Here is a 24,724-nt window from a genome sequence, read left to right as displayed (position 1 = left end):
GAATTTTGTTGAGAGTTTTTGCATCTATATTCATAAAGGCTATTGGTATATAATTTTCTTTTTTAGTAATGTCTTTGCATGGCTTTGGTATCAGAATATTGCTGGCTTTGTAGCATGAATTACGGAGTATTTCTTCCTTTTCTATGTCCTGGAATAGTTTGAGTAGAATTGTTGTCAACTCTTCTCTGAATGTTTGGTAGAATTTTCCAGTGAAGCTGACGTGGCTGGGACTTTTTGTTGGTAGTTTGTTTGTTTGTTTTATGACATCTACAATTTCTTCTTTTGCTATTGGCTTGTTCAAATTTTCTACCTCTATTATTCCAGTTTTATTGATCCTCTCAAAGAACCAACTTTTAGTCTTGTTGATTCTTTCTACTTTTTGTTTTGTTTTCTATTTCATTCTTTTCTGCTGTGATCTTTATTATTTTCATTCTTCTGGTGAGTGGGGACTCCTTTTGCTGCTCCTTTTCTATTTGTTTGAGTTGTAGGGTTAAACTTGATTTTGGCCCTTTCTCTTTTATTGCTGTAAATTTTCCTCTGACCACTGCTTTTGCCGTATCTTAAAAGCTTTTGTCTGTTGTGTTTTCATTCTCATTTTGGCTACTGTAATTTAAAGGAAGGTTTAAAGAGTAAACTAGTTTCTAATTAAGCAATAAATACACATACTATTTTGTGACATTGGTTGCCACCCTCACAACATGTCAACACTCTCCCCTTCTCCGTCTTGGGTTCCCCATTACCAGCTTCCCCGCCCCCTTCTGCCTTCTCGTCCTTGCCCCTGGACTGGTGTGCCCATTTAGTCTCATTTTCTTTTATGGGCCTGTCTGATCTTCGGCTAAAGGGTGTACCTCAGGAATAAATTCAGTACTAAGTTAAAAGGGTGTCTGGGGACCACAGTCTCATGGTTTTGCCAGTCTCTGTCAGATCAGTAAGCCTGGTCTTTTTTTGGAGTTAGAATTCTGGTCTACATTTTTCTCCATATCTGTCCAAAACCCTCTATTCTGATTCCTGTTAGAGCAGTTGTTGGTGGTAGCTGGGCACCATCTAGTTGGGCTGGACTCAGTTTAGTGGAGACTGTGGTATTTGTGTTCCATTAGTCCTTTGGACTTATCTTTCCCTTGTGTCTTTGTTTTTCTTAATTCTCCCTTGGTCCAGATGGGGTGGGGCAAGTGAGATATCTTAGATGGATGCTCACAAGCTTGGAAGACCCCAGATGCTAAACATCAAGTAGAATGTAGAATATTTCTTTATAAATTATGTTGTGCTCACTGAGCTAGATGTCCCCTGAGACCATAGTCCCCAGCCCTCAGCCCAATAATTTGGTCCCTCAGGGAGTTTGGCTGTGTCTATGAAGCTTTCATGACTTTGCCCTAATCAAGTAGAGGTGACACTCCCAGTATTGTGTACTCTCTTACCATTCACTAAGGTTACCACTTATCTATTGTCTAATTAGTGTTTTTCCATACCGACTCCTCCCCTGCCTAGTAACCATCAGAGATTGTTTGTTCATTTTTGTAAACCTTTTCGTGAGTTTTTATACCAGTGGTCTCACAGAATATTTGTCCCTTTGTGACTGGCTTATTTCACTCAGCATAATACCTTCCAGATTCATGTATGTTGTGAGATGTTTTGCTGATTCATCATTGTTCTTTATCGTTGGGTAGTATTCCACTGTGTGTATGTACCATAGTTTGTTTATCCATTCATCTCTTGATGGGCACTTAGGTTGTTTCCATCTTTTAGATATTAGGAATAATGCTGCAATGAACATGAACGTATGGATGTGCATCTATCTATTTGTATGATGGCTCTTTTTTCTCTAGGATATATTCCTAAGAGTGAGATGCCTGGATTGTATGGCATGTCTATTTCCAGGTTTTTTTTTTTACATAATTTTTATTGTGCTTTAAGTGAAAGTTTACAAGTCAAGTCAGTCTGTCATATATAAGATTATACACACCTTACTCCATACTTCCACTTACTCTCCCCCAATGAGTCAGCCTGCTCCCTCCTTCCAGTCTCTAATTTCATGACAATTTTGCCAGCTTGTAACCCTCTCCACCCTCCCATCTCCCCTCCAGACAGGAGACGCCAACACAGTCTGAAGTGTCCACCTGAAACAAGTAGCTCACTCTTCATCAGAATCTCTCTCCAACCCATTGTCCAGTCCCTTCCATGTCCGATGAGTTATCCTCGGAAATGATTCCTGTCCTGGGCCAAAAGAAGGTTTCGGGAGGATGACCGCCGGGATTCTTCTAGTCTCACTCAGACAGTTAAGTCTGGTCTTTTTATAAGAATTTGGGGTCTGCATCCCACTGTTCTCCTGCTCCCTCAGGGGTTCTCTGTTGTGCTCCCTGTCAGGGCAGTCATCAGTTGTGGCTGGACACCATCTAGTTCTTCTGCTCTCAGGATGATGTAAGTCTCTGGTTCATGTGGCCCTTTCTGTCTCTTGGGCTCATACTTATCGTGTGACCTTGGTGTTCTTCATTCTCTTTCGATCCTGGTGGGTTGAGACCGATTGATGCATCTTAGATGGCCGCTTGTTAGCATTTAAGACCACAGACGCTACACTTCAAAATGGAAGGCAGAATGTTTTCATAATAGAATTATTTTGCCAATTGACTTAGAAGTCCCCTTAGAGCATGGTTCCCAACCCCCCGCCCTTGCTCCGCTGACCTCTGAAGCATTCATTTTATCCTGGAAACTTCTTTGCTTTTGGTCCAGTCCAATTGGGCTGACCTTCCATGTATTGAGTGTTGTCCTTCCCTTCACCTAAAGCAGTTCTTATCTACCAATTAATCAGTAAAAAACCCTCTCCCTCTCTCCCCCCCGTTGTAAACACAAAAGTACGTGTTCTTCTCAGTTTATACTATTTCTCAAGATCTGATAATGGTGGTCTTATACAATATTTGTCCTTTTGCCTCTGACTGATTTTGCTCAGCATAATGCCTTCCAGGTTCCTCCATGCTATGAAATGTTTCACAGATTCATCACTGTTCTTTATTGAAGCATAGTATTCCATTGTGTGAATATACCAGAATTTATTTACCCATTCATCCGTTGATGGACACCTTGGTTGCTTCCAGCTTTTTGCTATTGTAAATAGAGCTGCAATAAGCATGGGTGTGCATATATCTGTTTGTGTGAAGGCTCTTGTTTCTCTAGGGTATATTCCAAGGAGTGGGATTTCTGGGTTGTATGGTAGTTCTATTTCTAACTGTTTAAGATATCGCCAGATAGATTTCCAAAGTGGTTGTACCATTTTACATTCCCACCAGTAGTGTATAAGAGTTCCAATCTCTCCACAGCCTCTCCAACATTTATTATTTTGTGTTTTTTGGATTAATGCCAGCCTTGTTGGAGTGAGATGGAATCTCATCATGGTTTTAATCTGCATTTCTCTAATGGCTAATGATCGAGAACATTTTCTCATGTGTCTGTTAGCTGCCTGAATATCTTCTTTAGTGAAGTGTGTGTTCATTTCCTTTGCCCACTTCTTGATTGGGTTGTTTGTCTTTTTGTGGTTGAGTTTTGACAGAATCATGTAGATTTTAGAGATCAGGCGCTGGTCGGAGATGTCATAGCTGAAAATTCTTTCCCAGTCTGTAGGTGGTCTTTTTACTCTTTTGGTGAAGTCTTTAGATGAGCATAGGTGTTTGATTTTTAGGAGCTCCCAGTTATCTGGTTTCTCTTCGTCATTTTTGGTAATGTTTTGTATTCTGTTTATGCCTTGTATTAGGGCTCCTAAGGTTGTCCCTAGTTTTTCTTCCATGATCTTTATCGTTTTAGTCTTTATGTGTAGGTCTTTGATCCACTTGGAGTTAGTTTTTGTGCTTGGTGTGAGGTATGGGTCTTGTTTCATTTTTTTGCAAATGGATATCCAGTTATGCCAGCACCATTTGTTAAAAAGACTATCTTTTCTCCAATTAACTGACACTGGGCCTTTGTCAAATATCAGGTGCTCATATGTGGTTGGATTTATATTTGGGTTCTCAATTCTGTTCCACTGACTATGTGCCTGTTGTACCAATACCAGGCTGTTTTTACTACTGTGGCTGTATAATAGGTTCTGAAATCAGGTAGCGTGAGGCCTCCCACTTTGTTCTTTTTCAGTAATGCTTTGCTTATCCGAGGCTTCTTTCCCTTCCATATGAAGTTGGTGATTTGTTTCTCTATCATCTTCAAAAATGACATTGGAATTTGGATCGGAAGTACATTGTATGTATAGATGGCTTTTGGTAGAATAGACATTTTAACCCAGTCTTTTTTCAGCAGGGTATTGTTCAGTTTGCAAGTATTTGATTTGTTTTCCCTGATTTTTCTGTTTTGATTTCCACTTTTATGGCCTTATGGTCTGAGAAGTTGCTTTCTAATATTTCGATGTTTTGGATTCTGCAAAGGTTTGTTTTATGACCTAGTATGTGGTCTATTCTGGAGAATGTTCCATGTGCGCTAGAAAAAAAAGTATACTTTGCAGCAGTTGGGTGAAGTGTTCTGTGTAAGTCAATGAGGTCAAGTTGGTTGACTGCAGCAATTAGGTCTTCTGTGTCTCTACTGAGCTTCTTACTGGATGTCCTGTCCTTCTCCGAAAGTGATGTGTTGAAGTCTCCTACTATAATTGTGGACGTGTCTATCTCATTTTTCCAGTTCTGTTAAAGTTTGTTTTATGTATCTTGCAGCCCGGTCATTGGGTGCATAAATGGTTAATATGGTTACATCTTGCTGGTCTATTGTCCCTTCAATCATTACGTACTGTCCTTCTTTATCCTTTGTGGTGGATTTATCTTTAAAGTCTATTTTGTCAGAAATTAATATTGCTACTCCTGCTCTTTTTTGATTGTTGTTTGCTTGATATATTTTTTTTCCATCCTTTGAGTTTTAGTTTGTTTGTGTCTCTAAGTCTAAGGTGTGTCTCTTGTAGGCAGCATATAGACAGATCATGTTTCTTTATCCAGTCTGAGACTCTCTGTCTCTTTATTGGTACATTTAGTCCATTTACATTCAGCGTAATTATAGATAAGTATTTAGTGCTGTCATTTTGATGCGTTTTTGTGTGTGTTGTTAACAATTTCATTCTTCCACTTACTTTTTTGTGCTGAGACGTTTTTCTTTGTAAATTGTGTGTTCCTCATTTTCATAGTAGTTTGAATTTATGTTTGCTGAGTTGTTACGTTTTTCTTGGTTTTTATTTTGAGTTATGGAGTTGTTATATCTCTTTGTGGTTACCTTAATATTTACCCCTATTTTTCTAAGTAAAAACCCAACTTCTATTGTCCTCTATCGCCTTGTTTCCCTCTCCATATGGCAGTTCTATGCCACCTGTATTTAGTCCCTCTTTTTGATTATTGTGATCTTTTATATATTGACTTCAATGATTCCCTGTTTTGAGCGTTTTTTTCTTTTTAAAATTAATCTTAATTTGTTTTTGGGATTTCCCTATTTGAGTTGATATCAGGATGCTCTGGTCTGTGACCTTGTGTTGTGCTGGTATCTGATATTATTGATTTTCTGACCAAACAATTTCCTTTAGTATTTCTTGTAGCTTTGGTTTGGGTTTTGCAAATTCTCTAAGCTTGTGTTTATTTGTAAATGTTTTAATTTCGTCTTCATATTTGAGAGAGAGTTTTGCTGGATATATGATCCTCGGCTGGCAGTTTTTCTCCTTTAGTGCGCTATATATGTCATCCCATTGCCTTCTTGACTGCATGGTTTCTGCTGAGTAGTCTGAACTTGATTCTCCTTTGTAGGAGACCTTTCTTTTCTCCCTGGCTGCTTTTAAAATTTTCTCTTTATCTTTGGTTTTGGCAAGTTTGATGATAATATGTCTTGGTGAGTTTCTTTTTGGATTAATCTTAAATGGGGTTCGATGAGCATCTTGGATAGATATCCTTTTGTCTTTCATGATGTCAGGGAAGTTTTCTGCCAACAGATCTATTTTCTCTGTGTTTTCTGTTATCCCTTCCTGTTCTGGGACTCCAATCACATGCAAGTTATTGTTCTTGACAGAGTCCCACATGATTCTTAGGGTTTCTTCATTTTTTTTAATTCTTTTATCTGATTTTTTTCCAGCTATATTGGTATCAATTCCCTGGTCCTCCAGAGTTCCCACCCTGCATTCCAATTGCTCGAGTCTGCTCCTCTGACTTCCTATTGAGTTGTCTAATTCTGTAATTTTACTCTTAATCTTTTGGATTTCTGAATGCTGTCTGTCTATGGATTCTTGCAGCTTATTAATTTTTTCCTATGTTCTTGAATCATCTTTTTGAGTTCTTCCACTGCTTTATCAGTGTGTTCTTTGGCTTTTTGTGTAGATTGCCTTATTTGATTTCTGAGGTCATCCCTGATGTTTTGAAGCATTCTGTAAAAATTAGTTTTTTATATTCTGCATGTGGCAATTCCAGGATTGTATCTTCATTTGGGAAAGATTTTGATTCTTTAGTTTGGGTAGCTGTAGAAGCAATCATGGTCTGCTTCTTTATGTGGTTCGGTATCGACTGCTGTCACCGAGCTATCTATAAGATATTGTAATGATTTATTGTGTATTTGCTCACTGAGTCTTATCTTGTTTTGTTTTCTTTCAATATACGTAGATGGGTTACTAAATTGCGCTGTCTCGATTATTGTACCCCTTGAATCACTTATGTCCTATTTCCAGCTGGTTTGGGCTACCAGATATATAAGCCTAAGAGTCCATTCACTATTTTTGAGCACAATCTGATTTTAGCTCATCAAGTGTGTGGTGCAGACTGTCACCTATCCACCTAGAGGAGTAGTGGTGATAATTGTGTGCACCAGATTCCAGTAGCAGCAGAGGGTCACACTCCGGGGGGGGCAGGATGCTTGACAGGCTTCCTCCAAGTGCCAGTGAGGTAGGTGTGTCTCTTTTCCTAAAGCACTTTGGTGGGTGGGCTCTGCAGCTGTACCTTAGGCCCTCAATGCAAGTACCTCTACAGATTGGTAGGGGTCAACATTCTTGGACCCCTAAGGCAGGAGGCTAGGTGTTCTAGGCGGGGAGCTTCAACCCTCAGTTCCCAGTTGTGGGTCAGTGAGGGCTCTGTTGAATATGCAGAGATGTCAGACCTGGGAAATTTGTCCTTCCAGTAATCAGCGAAAACAATTATAGTCAGATCCCTATCAGAATTGCCTTTGCATTATAATAGCCACCTTGTTGCCTGCAGGGATGAGAGCCCAAGACAGTGGATCTCATATGCTTGGCTGGAGCTGGTTCTGTATTTTTAGTCCAATTAGGGAAGGATTTTTAGTCCCTGGGTTTTTTGTAGCTGCTTCTCTCAGGCCAGGAGAATGGGTTAGGAAAAGACAAAAAAAGAAAGAAAGAAAGAAAAACAGCAGAGCACTTCACTCTTCAGTTCAGGAAATTTCAATGTTAATGAAGCCACCTGGGAAGGGGAGGGGAGGGATCAGATAAATAGGAGGAGAGAGTAGTAGCCCAGAATATAAACAAAGTTACTTATCTTGCTTCGGATAACTGCTTTATCTGAGATTCCCAACGGGCGTGTTGACTGTGTATGCTGGCTGGGTTGAGACTGTCCCCAAGTGTCAGGCCCGCGTCCTGTGCTTGTGCTGTCTCAGGAGCCTTGTCTCAGTTCCTCCACTCCCAGTACAAAGCCCAGCGCCAAGGTTCTCCAGCTGGGACGCCACACTCCAGGCTCCAAAATCAGGCCCTGCCTCCTGGTGACTTCTCCTCCTGTAAGCCGTGTGGCTGCACTGCCTGCGTGTACTGGCTGGGCTTCCCCCGAGGTCACTTCTGGGGGCTAGGGCTGCGTCCCATGTTTGTGCCGTCTCAGGATGCTGTGCTCAGCTCCCCTGCACCTAGTCTAAAGCCCGGCGCCAAGGTTTTCTGACTGGGACGCTGGCTCCAGGCTCCGAAATCAGTCGTTGCTTCCCCGTGGTTGTTCGTTCTCAGTCTCTGTCACTCAGGTCAACTCTTTAGATCTGTGTTTGATGGTCAGGGTTCGTAGGCTGGCATGTATGTGATCGATTCATTTGTTTTTCTGAGACTTTGTTGCAAGAGGGATCCAAGGTAGCTTCTACCTAGTCAGCCATCTTTGCCCCCAGAGGTAGAACTCAATCCTGATTAATTTTATACAGATAAAGAAGAAAATCTGTGAAGTTTCTTCTGTAAATTACCTTCAGAAAGGTTCTCATCAATGTTCCCCACAATTAACTTTCATAGTACCTACCAACAATTTACTCATACACAGAGTTAGTTCACAGAAACAAATAAACTGTTATTTCTATTTCTTTATGGTTGGGTAAATCTGTAGTGTTATCAGTAATTAAAATACTCCTATTGTACCCTCTCTTATACTTTGCAATCTCTTTCATTTAAGGTGTTTACTAAATCTAATCTTGTTTGTCTAATTAAGATTCCCATTTAGATGATGCTTCGGGTCGCTGTGAGTCAGAATCCACTTGATGCCAAAAGTTTAAGACAATGCTTGTTCCACAATTACTTGCAGTTCACAGTTCAGTATTTTTTATTCATCATTTTCTGAAATTCTTTTCTTTTTCTCCCGAATATAATTATCCACTCATTTGATCTGCAGGTAACACTTTCTTTAGCTATATGAAGTCAAAATGTAACCATCAAATTAAATTCTGTCATATATTTTATACATTAAAAGTATATTCAAGTCTTAAATGAAAGGCCCAATTCAATCGCCTAATCTATGGCAGACTAGCCTAACAACGAACAGACGTTCAACAATATCTGAGGGACAACTCTTAAGAGACTATCTGGTTTAAAAATTGTTGTTAAGAGGACCCTTCCACATGTATAGATTACTGAGGTCCTCAGAGAAGTTTGCTCATGTGGGTTGTATCCACTAATGTTTACTGTATTCCAAATTAAAACTAAAAAATTTTAAAAACTATTTTAAAATTCATTTCATAATAAAATATCATTTACCTATTAACAGAAATAAATTTTCTATGAAAATAATTATCTTCAAAAGAATTTTGTGAAAAGAGTAGCACAGTTTCACATTTTTATAAAACTCTTTAGTGTCTGAATTAAAAGAAAAAAGTTGGTCTCTCATAGCCATTTCTTCATTTAATGTGTTGAAATAAACTGTCTTCATTCAAGAACATGCAGAAAATCTCTACTCACACAAAACAGCCTTTTAAGATAATTGTGGACATTCTTCTTTGACAGGACATCAAAACTTGACCAACAGAAAACATACTATACAGCTACAGCAATCAAAAAAGTCTGATACTAGTGTAACAGCAGACACACAAATCAATGGGATAGAACTGAGAGTCCAGAAATAAATTCACACATCTGTGATCAACTGATTTTTGATAAGGGTGCTAACTAAGTTCCATTCGATATGGAAAGAAAAGTCTCCTCTATAAATGGTGTTAGGAAAATTTTATTTCCATATGCAGAAAAGTGAAACAGGATCCATGCCTCACACCATATACAAAAACAAATACAAAATGGAGTAAGAACCTAAATGTGAAAACTAAAGCCATTAACATTGTTAGAAGAAAATGCAGAGGCAATGCTGTCAGGCCTAGTTTTGAACAATGGATTATCTATACAATAACAAAAGCACAAACAGCAAAAGGTAAAATAGATAAATGGGACCTCATAAAAATTAAAGATTTCTGTTCATCAAAACACTTTACCAAAATGTGAAAAGGCAAGCTACCGACTGGGAGAATATTTTCGCAAGCCATATATTTGAGAAGAATCTAAAACCCAAAATACATATAAAGTCTCAACAACCTAACAATAAAAAGACAAATAACCCCATCAAAACATGGGCAAAGGACTTGAATAGACATTTTACCAAAAAAGACATTCAAATGGCCAACAAACACATGAAAAGATACTCAACATCATTAGTTATCAAGAGATGCAAATCAAACCCACAGTAAGGGTGCATTTCACTTCCACCAGGCTGGTGGCACAATGGTTAAGAGCTCAGCTGCTAACCAAAATGTCAGTGGTTCGAATCCACCAATTGCTCCTTGGAAACCCTATGAGATAGTTCTCATTTCGTCCTATAGGGCTGCAATGAGCTGGAATCGACTCGATGGCAAAGAGTTTTTGTTTGTTTTGGTTGGCTTAAAAAAAAAAAAAAAAAAAAACCAGAAAGTAACAAATATGGACAGGGTGAGGATGTGGGGAAATTGGAGCCATTATTCATTGCTGGTGGAATGCAAAATGGTACGACCACTGTGGAAAACAGTGTAGCAGTTCCTCAAAACACTAAAAACACTATCAGATAACCCAGCAATTCCACTCCCAGGCATATACCACAAAGACCTGAAAACAGAGACTCAAAGAGAGACTTGTACACCAATGTTTATTGCAGCACTATTTAGAACAGTCAAAACAACCTAAATGCCCATCAACAGACGAATGTATAAACAAAAATGTGGAGCATACATACAATGAAATACCATTCAGTCAGTAAGAGAAATGAAGTCTGGATACATGCTTTAATATGGATGGAGCTTAAAGACATTACGCTGAGTGAAACAAGTCGATCATAAAAAGATAAATATTGTATGACCTCGCTCATAGAAAAAGATAAGAAAAGGCAAATGTATAGAGACCAAAGTTTCTCAGTGGCTACTGGGGTAGGAAGCAGGGGAAAAAAAGAGGGTTTCTGCTTATAAGGAACTGAGGTTTGGGTTACGGTGATAGAAAAATTATATTCGTTCAAGTCAAGGTTACACAGCCAATTAATGAAACTGCTGTCCATTAAGGTGCACACTTGTAAAAAGCTGAACTGGCAAAAGTTGTGCAACAGATATGTTTACAAAAACAACAAAACAACAACAAAAAGAGAACAGCTGCTAAGGCTGCTTCTGTACAGCCAAATACCTCCTGGGATTTGGTTCCTTGGTTCAGAAGTTTAGGGTCATGGTTTCATGGGACATCCAAGTTAACTGCCCTAATACTGTGTTTAGTGCTTTTGTTCTACCTCCTTGTTTGCTGTGTAGTGCCTGGCGTCTTCAAAGCTTGTAATCTGCCAGCCAAGGCACAACAACTGGTAACTATTTGCCAGGAGAAAGAGAAGAAGGAGAGTCAGGCACAGGAGGTGGAAATGGAATGTGTGGATAATTGCGTCCATGAACAACTCTCTCATATGCCAGGTGACAAGAAGAACTGGATGGTGCCTGACTACCATTACTGAACATTTTGATCAAGGAGTCTACAGAGGAATTCTGATCAAAAGGGGGAAAAATGCAGAACGCAACTTAAAATTCTAAGAGACTCCAGACTTTGTGGAGCCATGGGGGATGGACAAACTTCTGAAATTACTACCCTAAGATAACCTTTAAACCTAAAACCAAAAATATCCCCTGAAATCTTCTTAAAACCAAACAATACTTTAGCTCAACTAGTAAAGAATGCCTTGAGCATTATATTCTTTGAAGACTTATTTATGTGGGATCAAACTGACAACACGATTCAAAAGATTCTGTAGGAGTCTTAGGGTTTATGCTTATGGGGGAGGATTACCTCAGAAAAGGAGGGTGAGAATAGTTGCACAATTCAAAGAATGCAATCAGTGTCGCTACATTGTACACGCAGAAAGTGTTGAATTGGTATATATTTTGCTGCATATACTCTCAGCAACAAAAAAAAATTATTTTAAAAAGGCAAGGAAAAAAAGAAAACTATTTCACAGACAAAAACATCCAAAAGAATGAAATACCTAGGAATTAATTTACCCAGGGAGGACAAAGACTCTTAACTGAACACCATAAGACATTGCTGAAAGAAATTAAACACCTAAATAAATGAAAACACATTCCACGTTCTTAATATTGTTAAAATGTCAGTACTACTCAAACCAATCGACAGATTCCATGCAATCCTTACACAAATTCCAACAGTTTCTTGGCAGAAATGGAAAAGTCAAACCTCAAATTCACATGAAACTGCAAGGGGTTCTGAATAGCCAAAGCAACCCTGAAAAATAAAAACAATGTAAGAGGACTCAAACTTCTCTATTTCAAAAACTAGTATAAAGCTACAGTAATCAAACAGTTTGGTACTGGTATAATGACAAAGATATAAAAAAATTAAATAGAATTGGGAGTCCAGAAATAAATTAATTTTCCACAGTCAACTGATTTTTTTACAAGGTGCCAATTGCATTCAATTGGGGAATAGTCTTCAATAAACGGTGTTGAGAAAGACAATGCAAAAGAATGACATTGGACCCATACCTCACACCATGTATGAAAATTAACTCAAAACAGATCAATGATCTAAATGTCAGAACTAAAAGCTTAAAATGCTAAGAATAAAACACGCTTTGGGATCCAGTTTCCGAAAATGGATTCTAAGATACAACACCAAAAGCAGTAGTAACAAAAGAAAAAACAGATAAATCCAGTTCTCCAAATTTAAAAACTTCCAAAAGATTTTATCAAGGAAGTTAAGAAACAACCTACAGAATCCAAGAAAATATTTAGGAACCATATAACTGATAAGGGTTTAGTATCCAGAATATTAAGAAAACCAAAAACAAAACAAAAAACCCTACAACAACAACAAACAAACCACCAAATTTAAAAACGGGCAAAGGATTTGAACAGACATTTCTCTAAAGAACATACAAACAGTCAATAAGCACATAAAATGGTGCTCAACACAAGGGAGAATAAAGGAAACCAAAGACACAAGGGAAAGATTAGCTCAAAGAACTAATGGAACACAGCTACCACAGCCTCCACCAGACTGAGTCCAGCACAACTAGATGGTGTCCCGCTACCATCACCAACTGCTCTGACAAGGGTCACAACAGAGGGTTTCAAACAGAGTTGGAGAAAAATGTAAAACAAAATTCTAACTCAGAAAAAAAGACCAGACTAATTGGCCTGACAGAGACGGGAGAAGCCCCGAGAGTATGGCCCCCAGACACACTTTTAGGTCAGTAATGAAGTCATCATTCCTGAGGTTCACCCATCAGCCAAAGATTAAACAGGCCCATAAAACAAAAGGAGACTTAACAGGGCACACCACCCCAGGGGCCAGGACAAGAAGGCAGCAGGGGACAGGAAAGCTCGTAATGCGGAACCCAAGATTGAGAAGTGGAGAGTGCTGACATGTCGTGGGGTTGGCAACCAATGTCACAGAACAGTATGTGTATTAATTGTTAAATGAGAAACTAGTTCGCTCTGTAAATCTTTATCTAAAGTACAATAAACAAAAAAATATTTTAACTTAAGGGAAAAAAAGATGCTTGACACGTCATTAATCATTGGGGAAACGCAAATCAAAACCACAACACCACTTCACTCTCACTAGGATAACTATTACCAGAAAAATGGAAGATAAGAAGTGTTGGCAAGGATATGGAAAAATTGGAACCCTAATCAATTGTTGGTGGGAATGTAAAATGGTGTAGCTGCTGTGGAAAAGTTTGGTGGTTCCTCATAAAGTTAAACATAGAATTACCATATGACTCCGCCATTGCACTATTAGGTATATATCTACCCAAAAGACTTGAAAGCAGGGTGTGATCATTATGGTTGTGTTTCAAATTGATTGGGGTGTGACTCTCAGTGGTTTGGCAGTCGTAAAATGATGTAATCACTTCCATGATGAGATCTGATATACTGTAATCACCTCAACAACGGGATCTGCTGTGAGCAGCCAATCAGTTAAAAGAGTTTCCTGGGGGGTGTCGTCTGCAACCAATATAGGAAGACTTTCTGGCAAGGCTCATGGACTTCTGCTCATTCTGGATTCGGCAGCTGGCTCCTGTTTGTCTGACCTCCAGTTATTGGGACTGGAACTAGAAGCTTACCTGCCATCTTGCCTGCCCATTTTGGGTTCCCCGCCCTGCAGCTATGTGATTCACGAGAAGCCTCCAGCCTGATCCACGGACTTAGGACATTCCAGCCTCTATGACCACATTAGCCATTTCCTTCACATTAATCACTCTCTATATGTACTTATCCGCTTTACTGGATTTGCTTCTCTAGAAAACCCAGCCTAAGACACAGGGTCTCAGTTTCCTGCTTAGCAATGTTCACTGGAGCATTATTATTGTTGTTGTTAGATGACGTCAAGTTGGTTCCAACTAATGGTGACCCTATGCAAAACAGAACGAAAAATTGTGTGGTCCTGTGCCATTCTAACAATTGTTGCTATGTTTGAGCCCATTGTTGCAGCCACTGTGTCAATCCACCTTGTTGAGGGTCCTCCTCTCTTTCACTGACCCTCTATCCACCTTACCAAGCGTGATGTCCTCCTCCAGGGACTGGTCCTTCCTGACAACATATCCAAAGTATGAGAGACGAAGTCTTGCCATCCTTGCTTCCAAGGAGAACTCTGGTTGTACTTCTTCCATGACAGATTTGTTTGTTCCTCTGGCAGTCCATGGTATACTCAATATTCTTCACCAACACCATTAATTCGAAGGCACTGATTCTTCTTCAGTCTTCCTTATTCATCGCTCAGCTTTCGCATGCAGATGCAACTTGAAACACCATGGCTTGGGTCAGGCCCACCTTAGTCTTCAAGGTGACATCTTTGCTTTTTAACACTTTAAAAAGGTCTTTTGCAGCAGATTTACATAATGTGTCCTTTGATTTCCTGACTGCTGCTTCCATGGGTGTTGATTATGGATCCAGTAAAATGAAATCCTTGACAACTTCAATCTTTTCTCTGTTTATGATGATGCTGTTTACTGGCCCAGTTGTGAGGATTTTTGTTTTCTTTATGTTGAAGTGTAATCCATACTGAAGGCTGTAGTCTTTGATCTTCATCAGTAAGTACTTCAAGTCCTCTTCACTTTCAGCAAGCAAGGTTTTATCATCTGCATATTGCAGGTTGTTAATGAGTCTTCCTCCAATCCTGTTGCCTCATTCTTCTTCATATGGTCCATCTTTTCGGATTATTTCCTCAGCATACAGGTTGAATAAATATGGTGAAAGCATACAACCCTGACACACACTTTTCCTGACTTTGAACAATGCAGTATCCCCTTGTTCAGTTCCAACGACTGACTCTTTATCTATGTACAGATTCTGCAAGAGCACAATTAAGTGTTCTGGAATTCCCATCCTTGGCAATCATCCATAATTTGTTATGATCCACACTGTCGGCTGCCTCTGCATACTCAATGTAAAACAGAGGTAAACATCTTTCTGGTTAACTCTGCCTTCAACTAAGATTCATCTGACATCAGCAATGATATCCCTCTTTCCACCTCGTCTTTTGAATCTGGCTTGAATTTCTGGCAGTTCCCTGTTGATATTCTGCTGCATCTCATTCTAAATGATTTTCAGCAAAATTTTACTTGCGTGTGATATTAATAATACTGTTGGATAATTTCTGCGTTCAGTTGGATCCCCTTTATTTGGAATGAGCACAAATACCGATCTCTTCCAGTTGGCTGGCCAAGAAGCTGTCTTCCAAATTTCTTGGCGTAGACAAGTGAGCACTTGCAGCACTGCATCTGTTTGTCGAAACATCTCAATTGGTAGTCCATCAATTCCTGAAGCCTTGTTTTTCTGCCAATACCGTCAGTGCAGCTTGAACCTCTTCCTTCAGTACCATCGGTTCCTGATCATATGCTACCTCCTAAAATGGTTGAATGTTGACCAATTCTTTTTGGTATAGTGACTCCGTGTATTCCTTCCATCTTCTTTTGCTGCTTCCTGTGTCATCTAATATTTTCCTTGTAGAATCCTTCAATATTGCATCTCCAGGCTTGAATTTTTTCTTCAGATCTTTCAGCTTGAGAAATGTCCAGCATGTTCTTCCCTTTTGGTTTCTTAACTCCAGGTTACTTTACTTTGTCTTCTAGAGCCACCCTTTGAAATCTTCTGTTCAGCTCTTTTACTTCATCACTTCTTCCATTTGCTTTAGATATCTGATGTTCTAGAGCAAGTTTCAGAGTCTCTTTTGACATCCATTTTGGTCTTTTCTTGCTTGCTTGTCGTTTTAATGACCTCTTGCTTTCTTCACGTATGATGTCCTTGATGTCCTTGCACAACTCGTCTGGTCATTAGTGTTCAACGTGTCAAATCTATTCTTGAGATGGTCTCTAAATTCAGGTGGGATATACTCAAGCCTGTACTTTGGCTCTCCTGGACTTGTTCTAATTTTCTTCAGCTTCAACTTGAACTTACATATGAACAGTTATGGTCTGTTCTGCAGTTGGCCCCTGGCCTTGTTCTGACTGATGATATTGAGTTCTCCATCATCTCTTTACACCAATGTAGTTGATTTGATTCCTGTGTATTCCATCTGGTGAGGACTGTGTGTATAATCGCCACTTATGTTATTCAAAAAAGATATTTGCAATGAAAAAGTCATTGGTGTTGCAAAATTCTATCCTGTGATCTCCAGCATCGTATCTATCGCTGAGGCCATATTTTCCACCAACCAATCCTTTGTTTCCACCTTTTGCATTCCAATCACCAATAATTATCGATGCATCCTGATTGCATGTTCAATCAATTTGAGGCTGCAGAAGTTGGTAAAACATCTTTAATTTCTTCATCTTTGACCTTAGTGGTTGGTGCATAAATTTGAAAAGTAGGTCACGTTAACTGATCTTCCTTGCAGGCGTATGGGTATTATTCTATCACTCACAGCAGTGTACTTCAGGGTAGATCCTGAAATGTTTTTTGATGATGAATGCAATGCTATTCCTCTTCAGGTTGTTGCTGCAGGCATAGCAGACCATATGATTGTTCAATTCAAAATGGCCAATACCAGTCCTTTTCAGCTCACTAACACCTAGGACACTGATGTTTATGTGTTCTATTTTGTTTTTTATGATTTCCAATTTTCCTAGATTCATACTTTGTACATTCCAGGTTCCGATTATTAATGGATGTTTGCAGCTGTTTCTTCTCATTTCTATTTCTTCTTTTCAGAAATAGACCACTAGGTCCTTCTTCCTAGTCTGTCTTAGTCTGGAAGCTCCACTAAAACCTGTCCGCCCTGGGTGACCCTGCTGGTATCTAAATACCAGTGGCAGAGCTTCCAGTGTCGCAGCAACACACAAGCCCCCAAAGTACAACAAAATGACAGACATGTGGGAGGAGCATTATTAACAATTGCCATAAAGTGGAAACAAACTAAGTATCCATCAACAGATGGATAAAATGTGGGAAATCCATACAGTGCAGTAATTAAGCCATGAAGAAATATGAAGTTCTGATACATATTAAAACATGGATGAACCCTGAAAAGATTATACTGAGTGAACTAAGTCAGACACTGCTGGACAATATTGTATGACCCACCTATATAAAATACCTATCTAGAACAGGCAAATGCATAGAGACCAATGTTTATGAGAGCTTACAAAGGGCAGGAGGGAGGGGAAAATGCAAAGTTATTCCTTAAGGAGTATGGAGTTTCTGTTAAGGGTGATAACAAAAAAATTTGGAAATGGATAGGGATGACAACTGCACAGCATGGTGAATGTAATAAATGTCACTGAATTGTACACATACAAATGGCTGAAATGCCAAATGTTTTGTTATACATACTTTACCACACACACACACAAAATCCATTTGTCTAACTTGCTCTTTGAATGGGATCTTTACCTATGTGTGATTTTATAACGCCATCTGGAAAATGTTGGTTTGCTGAGTTATTCAGTTCTTCCAAATGTTGACACAGTTCATTATATAATACCACTATTACTATCATTATTACCACAAATGTCTTTACTAGAATGCTATCAAGCTCAAGGTGGCCCATACAGATTTCCCCAAATTCTAATTTTTGCCTGAAAGCTCCAATTTTATCATTAGTAACAAGTTCATTTTCAAAGAAATGTTTGCCAAATACCCAAGTCTGAATAACCATGGTTTTTCAGTTGTTCTTTCAATTAAAGAAGATATTACATGAAAATGGGGACAGGGGTAGCTGAGCTAGCAACTCAATCATACAAATTCTTTTCCTCTGCAGCACATACCCACTTTATCACACAGATACTCTAGGGCCAAGTATAGTAAAATTTAATTTGTACTGAAAAAGAATCTGAAGGAAAAATGAGGTTTTGTTTTTTTTTTTAACTGTATGACATGAAGTATTCATGACAGAGAAGAATACACACTACTGGACAATTCAGTGCCACTGTCTTGATTTCCTGCTAAGGTATCAGCTGTTTTACTCAGCATTGCTTTTGTATCTTTAATCCAAACATCAAAGAGAAAAAGGCATATAATATTTTAGTATTAATATGAATAGGTTTTACTCCTAAGGGTTCAAGGACTACACTTTGAAAACTACTGACTTACATATACAAACAAGCCTTTAAAATGTAAGATATGTGCATATTTAAATTAAAACTAAAAAGCCTATTGCCAGTGGAGACCATTTCGACTCATAGTGACCCTATAAGATAGAGTAAAACTGTGCCATCAGGTTTTCAAGGTTGTAGTCTTTACAGAAGCAGACTACCACATCCTTCTCCCACAGAGCGGCTTGATTTGAACCGCTAGCCTCTTGGTTAGCAGCTGATCGTTTAACCACTAAGCTACAAGGGATCTAAAACGTCTCTAGACGTCAAAATGTCCCCCATTGAGAAGCAGTGTTTTGAAGGAAAACCATCTAGGAAGTCTAACCTTGCCTGTTTTTTTTTTTAAACAAAAAGAAAAAAAAAATGGAATAAACTCAATTTTAGGTCTATCTTCCCACCTTTCCTAAACTTAATTATTTGATGATGGAATGCAATTGTCCATTCTGAGTCCTACCTACAAACAACATTTGAATAACATTACCAAATTAAACTTTTCCTACTAGGGAAATGAGATTACCAATTTCAAGAGTGATATCTTCTATATCTCACGCACATTAGAGAAGGAAGATAGACGAAGGTTTCTCAACCATGGGAGTGCACATCAAAATAACCCGAGGTGCTTTTTCAATACATGTCAGGATACCACCTAAGCCACACCAAGTCAGAATTCATTCAGCAATTACTTGAGTGTCCACTATACGCAAAGCACTGCAATAGGTGATAGGGATTGTCTCAGTCACCCAGTGCTGCCATAACGGAAATATCACAAGTGCACAAGTTTAACAAAAAGAAATTCATTCTCTCACTGTCCAGTAGGCTACAAGTCCAAATTCAGGGCTCCAGATTCACAGGAAAGCTTTCTCTCTCTGTCAGCTCTGGAGGAAAGTCCTTGTCATCAGTCTTCCCCTCGTCTGGGAGCATCTCACACAGGAACCTTGGGTCCAAAGGACACACTCTGCTTCTGGTGCTGCTTTCTTGGTGGTATGAGGTCCCCAACTCTCTGCTTACTTCCCTTTCATCTCTTCAGAGATAAAAGGTGGTGCAGGCCACACCCCAGGGGAACTTCCTTTATACTGGATCAGGGATGTGACCTGGTAAGGGTGTTAAAATCCCACCCTAATCCTCTTTAACATAAAATTACAATCACAAAATGGAGGACGACCACGCAATACTGGGAATCATGGCCTAACCAAGTAAACGCACACATTTTTGAGGGGGATATAATTCAATCCATGACAGGGATACAGCAATATATAAAAGACACATGGTCCCTGTCCTCTTAGAGTTCACATTCCAGTACAGGGAGACACCATAAACATGTAGACAAATAAACAAGATTACCTCAGTCTATTAAAAAAACAAAACACAAGGGAAAGTTTAGTCCAAAGGACTAATGGACCACAACTACCACAATCTCTGCCAGGCTGAACCCAGAACAACTAGATGGTGCCCGGCTTCCACCACCAACTGCTCTGACAGGAATCACAACACAGGGTCCTGGACAGAGCAGGAGAAAAATGTAGAACAAAATTCAAATTCAAACATACAAAAAAATATCAGACTTGCTGGTCTGACAGAACCTTGAGAGACCACAAACCTATGGCCTCCAGATACCCTTTTAACTCAGTACAAAAGTACTCCAGAGGCTCGCTCTTAGACCAAAGATTAGACAAGTCTATATGGCAAACAATAACACACTTGAGGAACTGGCTGCATAATTTAACCATGTTTATGAGGCTAAATGAATACACCACCCCAAAAGCAAAGACAGGAAAGCAGGAAGGGACAGGCAACTGAACAAATGGGAACAGGGAACCCAGCGTGAAGGGGAGAGCATTGACACATCAAAGTGTTGGCACCCAATGTCCTAAAACAATTTGTGTATTAATTCTTTAATGAGAAACTAATTTGCTCTGTAAACTTTCACCTAGAACATAATTGAAAAAAAAAGGCAAATAGAAAAAACTATAATGGGACCAATTTCACTACATTCTCACCAATATCAGTAAAGATATTATCAAAGTATTCAATGTTCTAAGTGAAAGTTATATTTTTGTATTTAGAAAGGCCATGACATAATCATGCCCATAAATTCAAAATTACTTGTTCTGCGTTTGGTGGCGAGCAAAACTATGGCTCCTACTCTTTGGGAAATTTTCAGCTCAAGACTAAATAGGTAAATTCTCTCACAGTTTCAATTTTAACTTACATCAGTTCCATGAAAACAACGTTGAATTCCTGAAAACTGTAGAATTTAATGGTTTTATGAAAAAGGGGGGAAAAGAGCACCTGTACTCCCGAAGGCAACAACAAAGGGTGATCCAAAGCAAGGTATTCCCCAGAAATTACTCAAAAGAAAAAAGCATCCCTTGGCAAGCTGACAATCACAAGGATTGTTTACAAACGAATCAGGCAGGGATTCTGCATTTTATACTTCTGTGAAGAACTGGTAGCAAAAATTTGAAGGCAGTCAATTTACTGCTCCTAAATTTCTTCTAAGAAGCAAGTACAAAGCCTCTTATCTAGCCTACCTATGTTTAAAAAAAAAAAAAAAGTTGTGGGTTCCAAGTAAGTAAAAGGCCAAATACTTCCCTGTTATGTCAACTACTAAAAGGCACTAGTATTATCAGCCCAGCCTTCCTTGAACAGTCAAAAATAAATAAGATGCCAGAGGATGTTTAAGCTTTCAATACACACCCCACTGTATATACACAAACAATAAGCAATCCGTTCAGCCTATAACAAACCAAAACACCAGCTGCTGTCCAGTCAATTCCAACTCATGGCAACTCCACGTATGTCACAGTAGAGCTGTGCTCCATAGGGTTATCATAGCTGTTTTTTTGTAAGAAGGTTGTCAGGCCTTTCTTCCAAACACCTCTGGGTGGACTCCAACCTCCAATCTTTCCGTTAGGAGCTGAGCACGTTAACCATTTGCACCAGCCGGCGACTCCCATAATAGTGGTTTTCTCAAACTCTTGCTTCACAAACTTCACAGAGAGCTCTCATGATTCCCTCTCCACATACTATACATCACTCTGTCACAAATTTGTAAATATTTCATGCCTGCAAGGAAGTAGCTTCTTGGATACAAACAACTTTTAACTGCCCAAAAGAATAAAGGACCAATTCCAGAGAAAAAGGAAGATTCACCTTCCTCTTTGAACCTATGATTTGTCACTGTCATCTCTAAGCAGAGCCCAGTCCTTGCAAAGTCGGTTCCTAAAGGCTCAAACTGAAGGACAAAACTCTAAATAAACTTTTCCAATGGCTGCCACCCCACAGCTGTAAGAATAAATTTCAAGCCCCTTAGTTTAGAATTGCCCCATATACTCTTCCTCCCCTAGTCTCAGCTCCTGCCATCTCTCCTCAGTCCTCATCAACTAACACCACGTATAAAATCATCAGGCACATAATCCCCAGCTGACAAGATGGGAGGATAAAGATGAAAGTCAGATACTGTCTCTGCACTGCGCCACAGGGCCCTCTCCCAGGCCTTGTCTGAAGTCTCTTTGCTTGTATCCTTTCTGATTATAATCAATGAGTAAATGTAGGTACAAGTAAAGGAGCCCTAGTGCACAATGGTTAAGCTCTCTGCTGCTAACCAGTGGTTCGAGCCCACCCAGTGGTTCCGCAGAAGAAAAGACCTGGCGATCTGCTCCGGTAAAGATTATGGCCTAGGAAACCCTATAGGGCAGTTATACTCTGTCAAAAGGGTTGCTCTGAGTTGGAATCAACTCAACAGCACACAACAAAAAGAAATTAAAGTTTCCATGAATTTTATAAGCAGTTATAGAGAATTAGCAAACCCATAGGGGGCAATAAGCCAGCAGGGGCTAGCAGGACAGAGATTTGTGAAGACCCAGGTCTGGGCAACTGGGTGACAGAGAAAGGCTTTACAGGCTCGTCCCAGGGGATGAGAGAGAGACAGAGAGGGAGAGAGAGAGGGAGACAGACAGAGAGGGAGAGAGTGAGGGACAGAGAGAGGGAGAGAGAGAGAGGCCAGCTGGTCTGAAGTGATGGGAGTTGTGCAGACTTCTGAGCCTATGGCTGGTACCCAATGGCCTGGCCCTAGGTGGCCAGGGATGAGGTTTAGTTTAACGCTGGGTGGTTAGGGTAAGAGAGACAAAGTGCCATGTAAGTGACTGATGACAAGGAAATGATAAAGGTGAGGTTTGCTCATCTTGCCGTTTTAGCAGTGCATACACTTTGAAAAACACTGCTCTAACCAGGACTGTGCAAATCAAAAGGTCAAGGCTTCTCCAGAGGTCAGTTTGTGCCAAACTGAACCGAGCAACTAAGTGAAGTAGGCTTAACACAGCAAAGCTCAGGTTCACTGGAAGAACCAAGAATGAAAGAAGCTGTGGTCAGAGAAAAGAAATTTCAAGTTCAGAACTGCAGCTCCAAGGAGCAAAGAGAGGTACAAGGTGAGCAGGTAAGGAGTTCATTTGACATTAATTGAATCTGTAAGCCTTAGAAGGTGAAATATTGTCAGTAAGGAGAAAATACAAATGAGTTAATTACTAACATTTAAAAAGCAACAGTTCCACAGCCAATACATAAAATAGGTGGTTCTAAAGCCAGTAATTTACCAAACCTGAAACTTGAGGCTGTCGAGTCGATTCCAACTCATAAGGACCCAATAGGACAGAGCAGAACTGCCTCACAGCGTTTCCAAGGAGTGGCTGGTAGACCTTCTGGTTAGCAGCTGGGCTCTTAACCACTATGGCACCAGGACTCCAGTAATTTATGAGAACATGCAAAATATTCTCTGTAGTGATCACCTGTAACAGTCAGTCAGAGCATCTAAATTTAAGTGAAGGTAATATACAGAAATTCAGTTTTGTGATAAAAGATAAGCTAAAAGATCACTTATTCTATTAAAGGACTTCATATTTTAAATAATTTACAGTAAGTTTCTTTAAAATAACAAGTTCATCCATTGTTAAGTGAGTAGATTAGCCATTACTGAACATATACACAATCACCCAGAAACATTTCTATAGGACATACAGCCCATATTTCATTTTCCCCCTTGACTAGCTTCTCTATTAGAAAATACTCTAACCAGGTTCTCTCTCAGTTTCCCTTCTACAAGATCACATGAGAATGTCTGCAAGGTTACATAGCTCCTTGGCCTCATTTACTAAAGTCTCTTGATCCCAGACATCTTCCCTATTTGAATCCTGCAGGCTCTCACAGACATGCTAGTTTCTAACTACTTGCTCGTACCTTGGATTAGGCTATTTATCTGTCTTGCCTAACTAATACTACACTTGCTACTCTGATCTAGTCACCTGGTTTCAATCCTGCTGACATTGCAGTCGCTTACATATTCTTTAAAAGCCAACTGTTGTTAACAAACAAGTCCAACAAACTCCAAGAACATGTTACGCCTCTTTCTCCAGGTTGTGGCTGTCACTTGCTCAGCCTTTTATAGTTCTCCTAGGAACACTTTCCTCACACTGGTAACGATCCAGTTTGACACTGCAACCACATACTGCCTAGCGTGTAAGCTTTCAAAACTGGGGGAAATCCCTAAGTATTTAGAGAACTATGCAATATAGAAGACTCTTGTTTATTCATATACACATGTACCCATCTACACACACACATGCATATACATACACAGACACACACGCACAGCTACTAACCTTAAGGGTGGAGGTTCGGACCCACCCAGTGGCACTACAGAAGAAAAACCTGGCGATCTGCTTCCATAAAGGCTACATCCAAGAAAATCCTACAGGGTGCAGTTCTACTGTACACACATGGAGTCATCATGTCAGAATCAACTGGACAGCAATGGGTTTGACAAGACAGATAGATATATCTTTCCAAGTCCTGTTTGATTAATTATGTGATTTTACCCTATGGAACTTACACAGATTTAGCATACCATGTTTATGAAGAAAGTAGGTTCTTTCTGACCTGTACCATTCCCAATCCAAAATTTCCCTGCAAAGGAAGAAGGAAAGAGTAAACATCATCAATAAGGTTTTCTTTAAATTTTTTTTCTTTGTTAATTGCAGGAAACATTTAACAATATAATCTGCATCAAGACTAAAATTTATAGTTCTCTTAAATAATTTTCTTAGTGATAGAGATTAAGAAAAGTCACATGTTCGGCACACCCCATGTAACACAAATCTACCAAAAATGTACTTGTTTTTGATCTTCTAAAGGGAATCCACCAGGCGCTCCTTGGAAACTCTGTCCTATAAGGTCACTATGAGTTGGAATTGATTCAATGGAAAAAGGTTTGGTTTTTTTTTCATTTAAAGGGGTATTTTAAAGAGGTTATGTATGACTCCTGTCCAACAAGTATAAAAGAGAACAATATTACATAAGGGATATAAACATCGAGAAGGACTCCACCCACTCCACCTTGGGCTCAATTAGCCACTTCTCCCTTGGTGCTCCAAAGTACAGGTAAGATAATTGCTCTTATCTAA

The 24,724-nt window shown here is 39.4% G+C and overlaps 1 long non-coding RNA gene across 3 annotated transcripts in view; it reads right to left on the bottom strand.

Annotated features, from left to right (window-relative positions):
- The window catches only part of LOC126064042 (uncharacterized), a 35,851-nt gene extending 11,591 nt beyond the window's left edge, over window positions 1-24,260 (bottom strand). The window contains exons 1-2 of one of the 3 annotated variants that reach the window (XR_007514436.1): window positions 24,169-24,260; window positions 22,867-23,053 (exon numbers count right to left, since the gene is read on the bottom strand). This is a non-coding gene — a long non-coding RNA (uncharacterized LOC126064042). Of the gene's footprint in view, window positions 1-22,866; window positions 23,054-23,923 lie in introns of all 3 variants that reach the window. The other 2 variants (XR_007514435.1, XR_007514437.1) reach the window with 2 other exon arrangements.
- Window positions 24,261-24,724: the final 464 nt, after the last annotated feature.

Source organism: Elephas maximus, chromosome 20 (assembly GCF_024166365.1).
Source record: "Elephas maximus indicus isolate mEleMax1 chromosome 20, mEleMax1 primary haplotype, whole genome shotgun sequence".
Classification (NCBI taxonomy): domain Eukaryota; kingdom Metazoa; phylum Chordata; class Mammalia; order Proboscidea; family Elephantidae; genus Elephas; species Elephas maximus.
This window is presented reverse-complemented; position numbering and strand designations above follow the sequence as displayed.